This window comes from Oncorhynchus nerka, linkage group LG14, assembly GCF_034236695.1.
Source record: "Oncorhynchus nerka isolate Pitt River linkage group LG14, Oner_Uvic_2.0, whole genome shotgun sequence".
Classification (NCBI taxonomy): Eukaryota; Metazoa; Chordata; class Actinopteri; order Salmoniformes; family Salmonidae; genus Oncorhynchus; species Oncorhynchus nerka.
Genome location: NC_088409.1, coordinates 97,317,933 through 97,332,121, shown reverse-complemented (window position 1 = coordinate 97,332,121; position 14,189 = coordinate 97,317,933). Strand labels below are relative to the sequence as shown.

The following is a 14,189-nucleotide window of genomic DNA, read 5'->3' as shown; positions in this document are numbered from 1 at the left end:
TTACTGTAGGCTATATGTAGTTTGTGTTACTGTAGGCTATATGTTACTGTAGGCTATATGTAGTTTGTGTTACTGTAGGCTATATGTAGTTTGTGTTACTGTAGGCTATATGTAGTTTATGTTACTGTAGGCTATATGTAGTTTATGTTACTGTAGACTATATGTAGTTTGTGTTACTGTAGGCTATATGTTACTGTAGGCTATATGTAGTTTATGTTACTGTAGGCTATATGTTACTGTAGGCTATATGTAGTTTGTGTTACTGTAGGCTATATGTAGTTTATGTTACTGTAGACTATATGTAGTTTGTGTTACTGTAGGCTATATGTAGTTTATGTTACTGTAGGCTATATGTTACTGTAGGCTATATGTAGTTTATGTTACTGTAGGCTATATGTAGTTTGTGTTACTGTAGGCTATATGTAGTTTGTGTTACTGTAGGCTATATGTAGTTTGTGTTACTGTAGGCTATATGTTACTGTAGGCTATATGTAGTTTGTGTTACTGTAGGCTATATGTAGTTTATGTTACTGTAGGCTATATGTAGTTTATGTTACTGTAGGCTATATGTAGTTTGTGTTACTGTAGGCTATATGTTACTGTAGGCTATATGTAGTTTGTGTTACTGTAGGCTATATGTAGTTTGTGTTACTGTAGGCTATATGTTACTGTAGGCTATATGTAGTATATGTTACTGTAAGCTATATGTAGTTTGTGTTACTGTAGGCTATATGTAGTTTGTGTTACTGTAGGCTATATGTTACTGTAGGCTATATGTAGTTTGTGTTACTGTAGGCTATATGTAGTATATGTTACTGTAGGCTATATGTAGTTTGTGTTACTGTAGGCTATATGTAGTATATGTTACTGTAGGCTATATGTAGTATATGTTACTGTAGGCTATATGTAGTATATGTTACTGTAGGCTATATGTTACTGTAGGCTATATGTAGTTTGTGTTACTGTAGGCTATATGTAGTTTGTGTTACTGTAGGCTATATGTAGTTTGTGTTACTGTAGGCTATATGTTACTGTAGGCTATATGTAGTATATGTTACTGTAGGCTATATGTAGTATATGTTACTGTAGGCTATATGTAGTTTGTGTTACTGTAGGCTATATGTAGTATATGTTACTGTAGGCTATATGTAGTTTGTGTTACTGTAGGCTATATGTAGTTTGTGTTACTGTAGGCTATATGTAGTTTGTGTTACTGTAGGCTATATGTTACTGTAGGCTATATGTAGTTTGTGTTACTGTAGGCTATATGTAGTTTGTGTTACTGTAGGCTATATGTTACTGTAGGCTATATGTAGTTTGTGTTACTGTAGGCTATATGTAGTTTGTGTTACTGTAGGCTATATGTAGTTTGTGTTACTGTAGGCTATATGTAGTTTATGTTACTGTAGGCTATATGTAGTTTATGTTACTGTAGACTATATGTAGTTTGTGTTACTGTAGGCTATATGTTACTGTAGGCTATATGTAGTTTATGTTACTGTAGGCTATATGTTACTGTAGGCTATATGTAGTTTGTGTTACTGTAGGCTATATGTAGTTTATGTTACTGTAGACTATATGTAGTTTGTGTTACTGTAGGCTATATGTAGTTTATGTTACTGTAGGCTATATGTTACTGTAGGCTATATGTAGTTTATGTTACTGTAGGCTATATGTAGTTTGTGTTACTGTAGGCTATATGTAGTTTGTGTTACTGTAGGCTATATGTAGTTTGTGTTACTGTAGGCTATATGTTACTGTAGGCTATATGTAGTTTGTGTTACTGTAGGCTATATGTTACTGTAGGCTATATGTAGTTTGTGTTACTGTAGGCTATATGTTACTGTAGGCTATATGTAGTTTGTGTTACTGTAGGCTATATGTAGTTTGTGTTACTGTAGGCTATATGTTACTGTAGGCTATATGTAGTTTGTGTTACTGTAGGCTATATGTAGTTTATGTTACTGTAGGCTATATGTAGTTTATGTTACTGTAGGCTATATGTTACTGTAGGCTATATGTAGTTTGTGTTACTGTAGGCTATATGTTACTGTAGGCTATATGTAGTTTGTGTTACTGTAGGCTATATGTTACTGTAGGCTATATGTAGTTTGTGTTACTGTAGGCTATATGTTACTGTAGGCTATATGTAGTTTGTGTTACTGTAGGCTATATGTTACTGTAGGCTATATGTAGTTTGTGTTACTGTAGGCTATATGTTACTGTAGGCTATATGTAGTTTATGTTACTGTAGGCTATATGTTACTGTAGGCTATATGTAGTTTGTGTTACTGTAGGCTATATGTTACTGTAGGCTATATGTAGTTTATGTTACTGTAGGCTATCTGTAGTTTGTGTTACTGTAGGCTATATGTAGTTTGTGTTACTGTAGGCTATATGTTACTGTAGGCTATATGTAGTTTGTGTTACTGTAGGCTATATGTAGTTTGTGTTACTGTAGGCTATATGTTACTGTAGGCTATATGTTACTGTAGGCTATATGTAGTTTGTGTTACTGTAGGCTATATGTAGTTTATGTTACTGTAGGCTATATGTAGTTTGTGTTACTGTAGGCTATATGTAGTTTGTGTTACTGTAGGCTATATGTAGTTTGTGTTAGGCTTGTCGGTAGGCTATATGTAGTTTGTGTTAGGCTTGTCGGTAGGCTATATGTAGTTTGTGTTAGGCTTGTCGGTAGGCTATATGTAGTTTGTGTTAGGCTTGTCGGTAGGCTATATGTAGTTTGTGTTAGGCTTGTCGGTAGGCTTGTCTAAAGTTCTGTTCCGGCCCAGAATAGGTGATGTTTGACCTACGTCTAGTCAAAAGTTGTGTACTAAATATAAAAGGAATGAGGTGCCACTTGAGACACAGCCGTGGAAAAAAAAAAATCAGACTGTCAACCATTCCTCGACTTCGAGGAGGAGGAGGTTGGAACAATTCTGAAAGCTCAAAGTCACTGGTCTGAATTACAACTACAGCGGTCGAGCTTCAGCGGCAGGCAGACTGGTTTCCGGTTTCACCTGGCTGAGACCGAGCTGAAGCAAGGAATGAGGCTTTTTCCTGTTATAGATACTCGTATCCTCCTATGGAGTTCTCTTTGATCTGTGAACAAGGGTTGACATTCTCTACGGGACCATGTGGAAACCAGACCACCACTTCAACACTTAATAACAAGGGAGGACGTCTCTCTGTGTGTGTGTGTGTGTGTGTGTGTGTGTGTAAAACAAGGTTGGAGCCTCCAACACTGAGGCCCTGCCATGATCTACCTTGATGGACAAGAACTGAACTTCAAAAGGGTCTTCTTTGCCCAAGGGGGGTAGACGAGGGAGGGATGAAGAAGGGGGGGACGAGGGGAGGGATGAAGAAGGGGGGGGGTTAGACGAGGGGAGGGATGAAGAAGGGGGGGGAATGAAGGGGGGGGACGAGGGGGGGAATGAAGAAGGGGGGCAGACGAGGGGAGGGATGAAGAAGGGGGGAATGAAGAAAAGCATTGTTGGACTGGGAGAGGCTTGCTCTCACGGTCCTCTGCTTGGCTATTCATCATGTGTTACTACTCAGGTCTGTCACTGAAGGCTTGATATGAACATGGTACATGGTTTTGTTTTTTTTCCTTCAATGATTAATGGGGTGAATGTGCTCCTTCCTGCCAGTAGCTCATAATACAGGAATTCAGAGATGGAGAAACACAAATCTAACAGGAAAAGCTGCTCCGATTGAGTTCTGTGGGGGGGTGGGGGGGGTTAATTTGGAAGGGGAATTAGGAAAGATGAACCCATTCAACAGATCAGTTTGATCTGTAACAGTTAAAAAATAAATACTAAATGAACCCAAACTGTTAGTGAAAACACACGGTCATGATTTCTCACTGAAGTACCATATTCTAAACTCAATAAAGATCCTGTTGGGGGCGCCACGGAAACCTCGACTAGGCCTCCACGGAAACCTCGACTAGGCCGCCACGGAAACCTCGACTAGGCCGCCACGGAAACCTCGACTAGGCCGCCACGGAAACCTCGACTAGGCCTCCACGGAAACCTCGACTAGGCCGCCACGGAAACCTCGACTAGGCCTCCACGGAAACCTCGACTAGGCCGCCACATCGCCACGGCACCTCGACACTCCGCCTATACCTTCTGCATATTATTCAACTTTTGGTAGAAACGTGAAAACCTTGTTCAGAAATGAATCATTGATGAGATCGGCACTTTTCAGAAAAGACTTAAGACTGCAAATAAAACAACAGATCGACTACGCCAAACAGTTCATTTACCCGCAGCAGCACTAAGTTCCTGCCAAGGGTCCATCTCTGTGTTGAAAAATGACCCAATCTGTATTGGTTTCCAATGAGATATTTGGTACACATGCTTCCACTTCTACAGGACAGCTAACCCGTGTCCCAAATGGCAGGTTATTCCCTGCATAGTGTACGACTTTATTCCCTATGTGCTCTGGTCAAATGTAGCGCACTACAAAGGGATTAGTAATAGGGTGCCATTTGAGACGTCTCTTTAGATGCAGAAAGCAACGCAACTGTGGCCGGCGATTAGCCTGGGACTGACCTTTGACCCAACAGGTAACATGCATGACATTTTGTGAGAGATCACCACTCTAAGTTAGCATCCCAAATGACACCCTATTCCCTATAGTGCACTACTTTATACCAGAGCCCTATAGAACCCTATTCCCTATATAGTGCACAACTTTAGACCAGGGCCATATAGAACCCTATTCCCTATATAGTGCACTACTTTATAGGGGAAAAACATGCCATTTGAGACACCGCCCTATTCAAAGCACCCGATGCCACAGGAAGGCCATAAAGATCATCAAGGACATCGACCACCCGAGCCACTACCTGTTCACCCCGCTACCATCCAGAAGGCGAGGTCAGTACAGGTGCATCAAAGCTGGGGACCGAGGGACTGAAAAACAGCTTCTATCTCAAGGCCATCAGACTGTTAGACAGCTGTCACTAACACAGAGAGGCAGGCTGCTGTCTACATTGAGACTCACTAGTCACTTTAAACAATGCCACTTCATATAATGCATCTTACAGTATATACATATGAGATGAGTAATGCATCTTATAGCGTCTTGCCCTATGCCGCTCGCTCATCCATATATTGATATATTCTTAATCCATCCCTTTAGATGTGTGTGTATTAGGTAGTTGTTAGGGAATGGTTAGATTACTTGTTAGATATAACTAGAAGCACAAACATTTCACTACACTCGCATTAACATCTGCATGTGACCTTTAACATTTGAGGTCAGTTTCTAGTATTAATATTTGTTTTTTCAGCACAATTCTAGTCAACGGTCTTCTCCAGACAACTTGTTCTCCGATTGGTTACATTTAAACTCAGTTCCGCATCATTCCAGTCAACGGTCTTTCCCAGACAACTTGTTCTCCGATTGGTTAGATTTAAACTCAGTTCCGCATAATTCCAGTCAACGGTCTTTCCCAGACAACTTGTTCACCGATTGGTTACATTTAAACTCAGTTCCGCATAATTCCAGTCAACGGTCATTCCCAGACAACTTGTTCACCGATTGGTTACATTTAAACTCAGTTCCGCATAATTCCAGTCAACGGTCTTTCCCAGACAACTTGCGATTGGTTAGATTTAAACTCAGTTCCGCATAATTCCAGTCAACGGTCTTTCCCAGACAACTTGTTCACCGATTGGTTACATTTAAACTCAGTTCCGCATAATTCCAGTCAACGGTCTTTCCCAGACAACTTGTTCACCGATTGGTTACATTTAAACTCAGTTCCGCATAATTCCAGTCAACGGTCTTTCCCAGACAACTTGTTCTCCGATTGGTTACATTTAAACTCAGTTCCGCATAATTCCAGTCAAAGGCTTTAGGACATTTTGGTTGACATTTAAGCTTTACGCTAGAAGCTGCAAATGACCCCGTAGTTACTGTTTAAAACTTGTGAAATGTCATCTTGGCCCCTTGCGTCTCTCCCAGGGACCTGGAAGGCTGTAACATACATGGCATTCGGGGATCATTTTACAAACCATTTCCATTTAAAAAAAAAAAAATTAATGGAGGCAATAGCATCAGGCCTGCCATCTCCCGGGAAAGGTCAGTCAGTCCTCCAGTAGAAACCATTACTGGAAGAAGAAGTGGTGCCACGACAACAACATTCCTCTCTATTCCAACTGACTGAGTGATGCGGTGGGCGGGGACGAAGACCCAATTTCAGAAACCAACTCAAAACCCAAGAGACACTTGAACTGTGGAATATAGAGATGTTTCTCAAACTCCACTAACACTTGTACTGATGGAAACTTCCACATCATGTAGATATAGATAGACATAGACCACCCTACACTGACTATAAAGACTACACTACCAAGCGTAGGTAGACCACCCTACACTGACTATAAAGACTACACTACCTAGCGTAGGTAGACCACCCTACACTGACTATAAAGACTACACTACCAAGCGTAGGTAGACCACCCTACACTGACTATAAAGACTACACTACCAAGCGTAGGTAGACCACCCTACACTGACTATAAAGACTACACTACCTAGCGTAGGTAGACCACCCTACACTGACTATAAAGACTACCACCCTACACTGACTATAAAGACTACACTACCAAGCGTAGGTAGACCACCCTACACTGACTATAAAGACTACACTACCAAGCGTAGGTAGACCACCCTACACTGACTATAAAGACTACACTACCTAGCGTAGGTAGACCACCCTACACTGACTATAAAGACTACACTTCCAAGCGTAGGTAGACCACCCTACACTGACTATAAAGACTACACTACCAAGCGTAGGTAGACCACCCTACACTGACTATAAAGACTACACTACCAAGCGTAGGTAGACCACCCTACACTGACTATAAAGACTACACAGCCTAGCGTAGGTAGACCACCCTACACTGACTATAAAGACTACACTACCAAGCGTAGGTAGACCACCCTACACTGACTATAAAGACTACACAGCCTAGCGTAGGTAGACCACCCTACACTGACTATAAAGACTACACAGCCTAGCGTAGGTAGACCACCCTACACTGACTATAAAGACTACACAGCCTAGCGTAGGTAGACCACCCTACACTGACTACACTACCAAGCGTAGGTAGACCACCCTACACTGACTATAAAGACTACACTACCTAGCGTAGGTAGAGATCATGTGGGTAGATCACCCTACACCTAGCAGCTACCAGGCAGTCTGGGTCATTCCTAATCAACCACAAGAGCTCTGTACAGAGCAGAGCCAACGGGTACCGAACAACATCCCACGATGCTCCCTGCTCGGCTACACACTATTCATTAGCATGTAAATGTACAAATTAATTGGTGCTTCGCTCTCTAGTGCGCTCTTCCTCTCTCCTCAACCGTCACACACACACACACACACACACACCAACAACATTAATCATCATCACTTTCATTTAGGTATCCTGGATAGGGAGAGAGAGAGATGCTGCACCATTCAAACAGGATGATCAGTCAGTCAGCAGCTGAGAGGGAGGAAGACTGCATGCCGTTTAAAGCCTCCCTGTGTGTTGTGCAGTTTTCTAACCTGGGAACTGATTAGCTGAACTCTTTCGGTGTTTATCATGCTGCTGGGTTGAAAGTCCAGGGTTTAAAACACTCTGACATCACTGGTAAATGAGAGAGCGAGAGAGAAGAGAAAGAGAGAGAGGGGGGGGGCATTGAGAGAGAGGGAGGGAGAGGGGGGGATGGAAATTGAGAGAGAGGGAGAGAGAGAGGGATGGATATTGAGAGAGAGTGCTAAGAGAGAGAGCGAGAGATCAATACGGTATTGCCACATCATCCACAAGTCCATCCGGGACACAGCTGCCTGGGAGGCCATCCATTCTGTTCCATCTAAAAACAGGGCCTCATTTCCATGCCAATCAATAGCCAGACCATAGGAAGAGGAGGAGCAACCTAAACATTTGGGCCTGAAGAGGAAAATTCCTAACTGACACTCATGTTACAACAGTCTCTTTTTTATCAAGATGGAAGAGGATATTAACATCTAACCAGACACAATATTCACCAGCTAGGGAAACTAAACTTAGCGGGTGCATCCCAATAATATCTCCTCTCTCCTGAAATGTACACTTGTTCATTACTTCAAAAACCAATGTAAAAGTATTAGACTGGTAGAGGCAGGGGCTAGCTAGAGGGAGTTTCCACTATATGTGGAATGTGTACCAGTCATTTCCTTTCAAAAATCAGAGAAGGGAACCAGTTCACTCTTAGGGAGGACGGAGCCATGGCCTAAAGCTTTAGCCTAGTCTGAGATTCAGCTGCTTTCAATTCTACAGTATCAGCACGATAATGAAGAGTGTATATGGTATAAATCACATTTATACCTTCTAGATATGTTGTTTCCTCTTCCTTTATAACAGAGTCCAGAGCCAACTTGCCCTCCTTTCGTCACAACCACGCAGGCAGGCAGGCAGACAGGCCGGCAGACCGACAACCAGCCAGGCAGGCCGGCAGACCGAAAGCCAGCCAGGCCGGCCGGCAGACCGAAAGCCAGCCAGGCCGGCCGGCAGACCGAAAGCCAGCCAGGCCGGCCGGCAGACCGAAAGCCAGCCAGGCCGGCCGGCAGACCGAAAGCCAGCCAGGCCGGCCGGCAGACCGGCAGACCGAAAGCCAGCCAGGCCGGCCGGCAGACCGAAAGCCAGACAGGCCGGCCGGCAGACCGAAAGCCAGACAGGCCGGCCGGCAGACCGAAAGCCAGGCATCACACTCTGACTGGGGAATAATCACAGCATAGAACTAATCTACGGGCTGTGTATCACAATGCATTAGCCTACATAACAAAACCTACAAATCAGTAAAAACTCAATGGCTTGAATACATGAGAGTACAACAGACATGATATAAAACCTGCCAATGAACAGGAGGATGATGCACGGTCAGCCTGGATGCATCAGCGTGGGCGGACATCATAAGGCATATTAGTGATGTTAGCCAACTAACGGGATGAACACACAGCCGTGGGCAGGTAGCTAAGACAAGGTATTTACCTAAACGGTGTACAAAATAAACATGATCATATCATCTGTTAGCAGCAAAAGGGGTGATACGGACTTCCCAAACCAGGAAACGAGAAGAACCAAAGACTTCTGCGTTCCAAATGGCACCCTACTCGGTGCGCTACTTCCTGGTCAATACTAGCGTTGCGCTACTTCCTGGTCAATACTAGCGTTGCGCTACTTCCTGGTCAATACTAGCGTTGCGCTACTTCCTGGTCAATACTAGCGGTGCGCTACTTCCTGGTCAATACTAGCGTTGCGCTACTTCCTGGTCAATACTAGCGTTGCGCTACTTCCTGGTCAATACTAGCGTTGCGCTACTTCCTGGTCAATACTAGCGTTGCGCTACTTCCTGGTCAATACTAGCGTTGCGCTACTTCCTGGTCAATACTAGCGTTGCGCTACTTCCTGGTCAATACTAGCGGTGCGCTACTTCCTGGTCAATACTAGCGGTGCGCTACTTCCTGGTCAATACTAGCGGTGCGCTACTTCCTGGTCAATACTAGTGCAGGGAAGAATAGTAATACTCTGGTGGGGGTTTATACTTGTCAATAATTTACATTGGAAATGTATTTTTTTTGCATATCCCAACTCTGCCTGAGACACAGCCAGGCCCTGCCATTATCAATCACCCCCTGCAGCTGCGGAAGCAGAGTAGCACAGAGCTCAGACAGACAGCCACAGGAAAACAACGGAGGGTGCATCCTAAAAAGGTCAGCGCTTGACATGAGCCGACCTGAGCCGGAGCTGGGCCTACAATTCACATTTTTTGGGGAACTGCGCACCCGGCTCCTCTATATAACAAAGTGGCCTATCACCGGCCCGGATTCACACACAGCGTCAAAGGTTAAACAAAGCTAGATCTGCACTGAATAGCAGAGTGGGCATTCACGTCCTGATTCTGCTTCGTTCTACTTTAGTTGTCAGAGGAGACTGTTCCAGTTTGAGAATCCGGTCTGTGAATCCGGTGTACGAGGAGACTGTTCCAGTTTGAGAATCCGGTCTGTAAATCCGGTGTACGAGGAGACTGTTCCAGTTTGAGAATCCGGTCTGTGAATCCGGTGTACGAGGAGACTGTTCCAGTTTGAAAAGGCGCAGATTGAGAAAACGCAAGCCTGAATGTTATCAAATGAGGTTGTTAAATGAGAGTTCTTACAGTCATGAAATCCTTGGAAAAGTCCTGGAATTTTTTATATTGTGTTATAAAATATATGATCAATCACTTAAAAAAAGGGGGGGGGCTAGACTATATAGCCAATTGAAAACATAGCTCGTAATCTAGTTAACTCTTTAGCTATAAGCATTAATGTCACTGCCGTCTTGTTTCCACCGGCTCTGTTGAGAAATACATTACACAGCGCAGTAGGAAAGCTGACATTCCTCTCTATTAAACAGTAGTCTAACACAGTCATTTCACCAATGCAACATGTTTTATTCTAATAGACAAATAACTATCATGCTGTGCATAGATCTCCCCTGAAATATAGTTTAGCCATATAAAAAGGTGATAAACATGTCCTACTACTTTGTTTTTTGAAGTAATCTACCTTATCCATTTATATCCCAGATTCATTGAATGAGAGAATAAATTGTATATTGAAAGTATTTGGTTGTAACGTTGCGATATTTTATATTAAAGGGTGGCCAACCGTCCCCCCGTCCCCCCCCCCCCCCGTCTAACACAACACATCTGTTGCTCAACAGGACCTTGATAAAAATGGACACACCCATCTCTCTCCAGATGGAGGGTTGACCACATGGGTTTTATACAGTTGCCTAACAGTGTTGTTAGGTTAAAGTGCCTTGATCAAGGGCACAACGGCTTGAGATAGTAGGCTACATGGGGTCAGAGACTAGCAGCAATACCACATTTAACCAGACTTTTCCCCCATTTAATGCTATTTCGACTGCATTTACACAGGGAGACCAATTCTGATATTTGTTGTTTCACTAATTGGTCCTTTGACCAATCAGATAAACTCTGGAAAAAAAGATATTCTGTGAAAAGATCTGATGCGATTGGTCAAAAAGCATAATTAGTGGAAAACAATATCAGAATTGGGCTGCTTGACTAAACACAGCCATAGAGATGTCATCAATTATTGGTCTTGGATATTTGGTTAAAAGTCATGGAAAAGTCATACATTTCCATTAGACAAAAATGTGAATAAACCCCTTAACAGTGAATAATCAGAGGTCTCTTATAGCATAACGTAATTTGGACATTTCTGTGAACAAAGTCTAATGGACCGTGGGCGGGCTGTGGCGGGCTGTGGCGGGCTGTGGGCACCGAGTCACCAGAATATGAATAAACACATATGAACCACTTTCTACCAGCATCTCCATCACTATAACAGCCAGGGGTTTGAAACATGATGTAATATTACTAATATATATTCTATACCAGACAAAGACATAGGATAATGGTATGGCTTTCTATCTATCTACGTATCTATCTATCTACGTATCTATTTCTGTCTTTGGCTATTGCCAATAAAGAGAACACTGAAGGAGCCCTGATACATAAATAACCGGTCTGTCACCACAATTCATTCCTGATACATAAATATCCTGTCTGTCACAATTCATTCCTGATGAATAAATAACCTGTCTGTCACCGCAATTCATTCCTGATACATAAATAACCGGTCTGTCACCGCAATTCATTCCTGATACATAAATAACCGGTCTGTCACAATTCATTCCTGATGAATAAATAACCTGTCTGTCACCGCAATTCATTCCTGATGCATAAATAACCGGTCTGTCACCACAATTCATTCCTGATGCATAAATAACCTGTCTGTCACCGCAATTCATTCCTGATACATAAATAACCGGTCTGTCACCACAATTCATTCCCAACATGACACAAAGAAGTTATACGTTTTTGTCAACAGCTGTAGGAATAGTTTGCAATGAGAAATACATAAATAAAATTTTATTTTTTTAAAGTGTTAGACCCATTCCCCTTCCAGTTGTGGTTAACTGCAAGTAGCTGATGGCAAAACATCTGGGAGGTAAGACCTACCTCATGGCTGGTTGCCGAGATTCATCATATTGTCTTGATTAATTAAGCTACATAATAAATCCCAGAAGACCAAGTGTAGGAGGCTTCCTTTTGGAACACGTTTACACATTATGACGTTTGCATAATTCCGTCCAATATTTCCTATGCTGTGCTGACCAGTAGGTATTCCACATCAATAGTCTACAGACAGGATGTCATCTGATGTGGAAATATCAATAAGGTAAAAAGACTGACGACGTGAATTTAACTACGGTAGCGATGTCCGTTTTCTGTCGACAAAAAAACAAACTCCGCTACAGATACATAGGAGATGCCAATATCAACAACGTGTGTTGTTTTAGTTGTGCGCACATCAACAGTTACTGTTGATTTCAATGTAAAAAAAAGAATGTAAAAACAAAGCATTACTGATGGGCTGCAGAAGAAGAAAAAAGAATGTATCTGGTTAAAACACGAGAACATAACTGCCAATACGGAGACACAACACTCGATTAATTTAGTTGTCTATTTGAAAATGGGCTTTTGACCGATCATGTTTATTGTTGTGCCAAGATGCATGATACATGTTCTGTCTTCATACACCGGGTGGCATGTGCCAAAAACATTCTACAACGATGCCAAGCTTTCAGCGCATTTCACAGATTCACCAACTATTAAAACATGTCGGAGCTAAAAACGGACATTGACGGGCGGCTTTTCTTTAAGACCTCCGAATGGGTAATGCTCAAAATGAGTAGTGGTTAACCTACTAGGTAGAGGTAGACAGTCGCGGTTAGCGCCGCTGAAGCTGGAAGAGAAGTGGGAAAAGAGAAGGGCATTGCTATGCTACACTGTCGGAATCTTTCACTTGATACAATATAACCACCCACCTAATGTAGCGGATCCAGCGCCCGGAGACAGTTGATCAAGCTGCTGATCTAATAGTTGAACACCGTTGCTGGTACATTCCTTCCGTTCTATTTGCTCGCTGTTGTTCCACTGATCCGACGCACGATAATACTTGGTACTGCTTTCTCTTCAGTTGTATCGCTGCAAACGCGTATCCCCTGCTTTACGAGACGGTGGTGTAATCATTCGTCCACACAGTTGTAAACAGTTGCGTTTTTACAACGAAAACGAGAGTTTCTATTGGACTAATTCAGTTAGGTTCTTCCTCGTTTTCGTTCAGTTTGCTTACGTTTAAGAAACATTTTGCAACAAAATTAGGATAATGAATGGTGCCCTGTAATTGAAAGCCGGTTTGCGATTGGACCACCTGCAGAAGACAACTCATAATGTCTCATGGCAGAGGGTTGGTTGAAAGCTTTGAAGGGCGGGATTAGAATCTACCAATGTTTTTAAAGAGACAGGAACTACATTTCAAATATTTGCGCAACAGCTCACAGCAAAATATTGGAGCTTTGTAAAGCACTGCAAAATATTGTAGTGTTTTAAAAGCTAACAGTATTTTGATAAATACACATTTCATAATTGATTTACTCTTCCAATGAAGAGTACTTTGTATCTGTCAGTCATCAGCTCGGGGCGGCAGGGTAGCCTAGTGGTTAGAGCGTTGGACTAGTAACCGGAAGGATGTTAGTTCAAACCCCAGAGCTGACAAGGTACAAATCTGTCGTTCTGCCGCTGAACAGGCAGTTAACCCACTGTTCCTAGGCCGTCATTGAAAATAAGAATTTGTTCTTAACTGACTTTTAAATAAAGGTAAAATAAATTATAGGCTACAGATGTCCACACATTTTCTTCCTGGCAAATAAGGACGTTTGCATATTCACACAATATAATCTGAGATCATTTTGAGTTTTAATCCATTTGGACATTTTAATCAAGTGAATTAAATAGGTAATCAACCACAGTGTATAATAGGATACATCTCAACCCAGTTGATTGATTTACCAGGTTTAGGTGTCCAGTTCAAATCAAATCAAATCAAATCACATTTTATTGGTCACATGGTTAGCACATGTTAATGCGAGTGTAGCGAAATGCTTGTGCTTCTAGTTCCGACTATGCAGTAATATCTAACAAGTAATCTAACAAATTCACAACAACTACCTTATACACACACACAAATGTAAAGGGTAAATAAGAATATGTACATATAAATA

The 14,189-nt window shown here is 42.2% G+C and overlaps 1 protein-coding gene across 4 annotated transcripts in view; it reads right to left on the bottom strand.

Moving 5' to 3' along the window:
• Positions 1-13,244, bottom strand: part of LOC115125128 (protein-tyrosine sulfotransferase 1) — a 132,592-nt gene extending 119,348 nt beyond the window's left edge. The window contains exon 1 of one of the 4 annotated variants that reach the window (XM_065000587.1): positions 12,954-13,244. The gene's annotated coding sequence lies outside the window, so the exon portion shown is untranslated. The remainder of the gene's footprint in view (positions 1-12,953) is intronic. The other 3 variants (XM_065000586.1, XM_065000589.1, XM_065000588.1) reach the window with 3 other exon arrangements.
• Between the last annotated feature and the right edge of the window lie 945 nt (positions 13,245-14,189).